Source organism: Gopherus flavomarginatus, chromosome 11, assembly GCF_025201925.1.
Source record: "Gopherus flavomarginatus isolate rGopFla2 chromosome 11, rGopFla2.mat.asm, whole genome shotgun sequence".
Taxonomy (NCBI): Eukaryota; Metazoa; Chordata; order Testudines; family Testudinidae; genus Gopherus; species Gopherus flavomarginatus.
In genome coordinates this window covers 15851390-15855312 of record NC_066627.1, presented here as the reverse complement: position 1 = coordinate 15855312, position 3923 = coordinate 15851390, and positions in this window count along the sequence as shown.

Genomic DNA, 3923 nt, shown 5'->3' with positions numbered 1-3923 from the left:
AGAGGGGCTGTGCTCAGAGCTGGGGGTCAGGAGGGGATGGGGTCGGGGTGCCTGGCTCAGAGGGGCTTGTGCTCAGAGCTGGGGGTCAGGAGGGGATGGGGTCGGGGTGCCTGGCTCAGAGGGGCTGTGCTCAGAGCTGGGGGTCAGGAGGGGATGGGGTCAGGGGTGCCTGGCTCAGAGGGGCTGTGCTCAGAGCTGGGGGTCAGGAGGGGATGGGGTCAGGGGGTGCCTGGCTCAGAGGGGCTGTGCTCAGAGCTGGGGGTCAGGAGGGGATGGGGTCGGGGTGCCTGGCTCAGAGGGGCTGTGCTCAGACCTAGGGGTCAGGAGGGGATGGGGTCGGGGTGCCTGGCTCAGAGGGGCTGTGCTCAGAGCTGGGGGTCAGGAGGGGATGGGGTCAGGAGGTGCCTGGCTCAGAGGGGCTGTGCTCAGAGCTGGGGGTCAGGAGGGGAGGGGGTCGGGGTGCCTGGCTCAGAGGGGCTGTGCTCAGAGCTGGGGGTCAGGAGGGGATGGGGTCGGGGTGCCTGGCTCAGAGGGGCTGTGCTCAGAGCTGGGGGTCAGGAGGGGATGGGGTCGGGGTGCCTGGCTCAGAGGGGCTGTGCTCAGAGCTGGGGGTCAGGAGGGGATGGGGTCAGGGGGTGCCTGGCTCAGAGGGGCTGTGCTCAGAGCTGGGGGTCAGGAGGGGATGGGGTCAGGGGGTGCCTGGCTCAGAGGGGCTGTGCTCAGAGCTGGGGGTCTGGTGGGGATGGGGTCGGGGTGCCTGGCTCAGAGGGGCTGTGCTCAGAGCTGGGGGTCAGGAGGGGATGGGGTCGGGGTGCCTGGCTCAGAGGGGCTGTGCTCAGAGCTGGGGGTCAGGAGGGGATGGGGTCGGGGTGCCTGGCTCAGAGGGGCTGTGCTCAGAGCTGGGGGTCAGGAGGGGATGGGGTCGGGGTGCCTGGCTCAGAGGGGCTGTGCTCAGAGCTGGGGGTCAGGAGGGGATGGGGTCGGGGTGCCTGGCTCAGAGGGGCTGTGCTCAGAGCTGGGGGTCAGGAGGGGATGGGGTCGGGGTGCCTGGCTCAGAGGGGCTGTGCTCAGAGCTGGGGGTCAGGAGGGGATGGGGTCAGGGGTGCCTGGCTCAGAGGGGCTGTGCTCAGAGCTGGGGGTCAGGAGGGGATGGGGTCGGGGTGCCTGGCTCAGAGGGGCTGTGCTCAGAGCTGGGGGTCAGGAGGGGATGGGGTCGGGGTGCCTGGCTCAGAGGGGCTGTGCTCAGAGCTGGGGGTCAGGAGGGGATGGGGTCGGGGTGCCTGGCTCAGAGGGGCTGTGCTCAGAGCTGGGGGTCAGGAGGGGATGGGGTCGGGGTGCCTGGCTCAGAGGGGCTGTGCTCAGAGCTGGGGGTCAGGAGGGGATGGGGTCGGGGTGCCTGGCTCAGAGGGGCTGTGCTCACAGCTGGGGGTCAGGAGGGGATGGGGTCGGGGTGCCTGGCTCAGAGGGGCTGTGCACAGAGCTGGGGGTCAGGAGGGGATGGAGTCAGGGGGTGCCTGGCTCAGAGGGGCTGTGCTCAGAGCTGGGGGTCAGGAGGGGATGGGGTCGGGGGTGCCTGGCTCAGAGGGGCTGTGCACAGAGCTGGGGGTCAGGAGGGGATGGGGTCGGGGTGCCTGGCTCAGAGGGGCTGTGCTCAGAGCTGGGGGTCAGGAGGGGATGGGGTCGGGGTGCCTGGCTCAGAGGGGCTGTGCTCAGAGCTGGGGGTCAGGAGGGGATGGGGTCGGGGTGCCTGGCTCAGAGGGGCTGTGCTCAGAGCTGGGGGTCAGGAGGGGATGGGGTCGGGGTGCCTGGCTCAGAGGGGCTGTGCTCAGAGCTGGGGGTCAGGAGGGGATGGGGTCGGGGTGCCTGGCTCAGAGGGGCTGTGCTCAGAGCTGGGGGTCAGGAGGGGATGGGGTCGGGGTGCCTGGCTCAGAGGGGCTGTGCTCAGAGCTGGGGGTCAGGAGGGGATGGGGTCGGGGGTGCCTGGCTCAGAGGGGCTGTGCTCAGAGCTGGGGGTCTGGTGGGGATGGGGTCGGGGTGCCTGGCTCAGAGGGGCTGTGCTCAGAGCTGGGGGTCAGGAGGGGATGGGGTCGGGGGTGCCTGGCTCAGAGGGGCTGTGCTCAGAGCTGGGGGTCAGGAGGGGATGGGGTCGGGGTGCCTGGCTCAGAGGGGCTGTGCTCAGAGCTGGGGGTCAGGAGGGGATGGGGTCGGGGTGCCTGGCTCAGAGGGGCTGTGCTCAGAGCTGGGGGTCAGGAGGGGATGGGGTCGGGGTGCCTGGCTCAGAGGGGCTGTGCTCAGAGCTGGGGGTCAGGAGGGGATGGGGTCGGGGTGCCTGGCTCAGAGGGGCTGTGCTCAGAGCTGGGGGTCAGGAGGGGATGGGGTCGGGGTGCCTGGCTCAGAGGGGCTGTGCTCAGAGCTGGGGGTCAGGAGGGGATGGGGTCGGGGGTGCCTGGCTCAGAGGGGCTGTGCTCAGAGCTGGGGGTCAGGAGGGGATGGGGTCAGGGGGTGCCTGGCTCAGAGGGGCTGTGCTCAGAGCTGGGGGTCAGGAGGGGATGGGGTCAGGGGGTGCCTGGCTCAGAGGGGCTGTGCTCAGAGCTGGGGGTCAGGAGGGGATGGGGTCAGGGGGTGCCTGGCTCAGAGGGGCTGTGCTCAGAGCCTAGGGGGTCAGGAGGGGATGGGGTCGGGGTGCCTGGCTCAGAGGGGCTGTGCTCAGAGCTGGGGGTCAGGAGGGGATGGGGTCGGGGTGCCTGGCTCAGAGGGGCTGTGCTCAGAGCTGGGGGTCAGGAGGGGATGGGGTCGGGGTGCCTGGCTCAGAGGGGCTGTGCTCAGAGCTGGGGGTCAGGAGGGGATGGGGTCGGGGTGCCTGGCTCAGAGGGGCTGTGCTCAGAGCTGGGGGTCAGGAGGGGATGGGGTCGGGGGTGCCTGGCTCAGAGGGGCTGTGCTCAGAGCTGGGGGTCAGGAGGGGATGGGGTCAGGGGGTGCCTGGCTCAGAGGGGCTGTGCTCAGAGCTGGGGGTCAGGAGGGGATGGGGTCGGGGTGCCTGGCTCAGAGGGGCTGTGCTCAGAGCTGGGGGTCAGGAGGGGATGGGGTCAGGGGGTGCCTGGCTCAGAGGGGCTGTGCTCAGAGCTGGGGGTCAGGAGGGGATGGGGTCGGGGGTGCCTGGCTCAGAGGGGCTGTGCTCAGAGCTGGGGGGTCAGGAGGGGATTGGGGTCAGGGGTGCCTGGCTCAGAGGGGCTGTGCTCAGAGCTAGGGGGTCAGGAGGGGGATGGGGTCGGGGGTGCCTGGCTCAGAGGGGCTGTGCTCAGAGCTGGGGGTCAGGAGGGGATGGGGTCAGGGGTGCCTGGCTCAGAGGGGCTGTGCTCAGAGCTGGGGGTCAGGAGGGGATGGGGTCGGGGGTGCCTGGCTCAGAGGGGCTGTGCTCAGACATAGGGGTCAGGAGGGGATGAGGTCGGGGTGCCTGGCTCAGAGGGGCTGTGCTCAGAGCTGGGGGTCAGGAGGGGATGGGGTCGGGGTGCCTGGCTCAGAGGGGCTGTGCTCAGAGCTGGGGGTCAGGGCTGTGAGGGGATGGGCTGGGGGGGGGATGTCCGGCTCAGAGGGGCTGTGCTCAGACCTAGGGGTCAGGAGGGGATGGGGTCGGGGTGCCTGGCTCAGAGGGGCTGTGCTCAGACCTAGGGGTCAGGAGGGGATGGGGTCGGGGTGCCTGGCTCAGAGGGGCTGTGCTCAGACCTAGGGGTCAGGAGGGGATGGGGTCGGGGTGCCTGGCTCAGAGGGGCTGTGCTCAGAGCTGGGGTCAGGAGGGGATGTGGTCAGGGGTGCCTGGCTCAGAGGGGTTGTGCTCAGAGCTGGGGGTCAAGAGGGGATGGGGTCGGGGTGCCTGGCTCAGAGGGGCTGTGCTCAGACCTAGGGGTCAGGAGGGGATGGGGTCG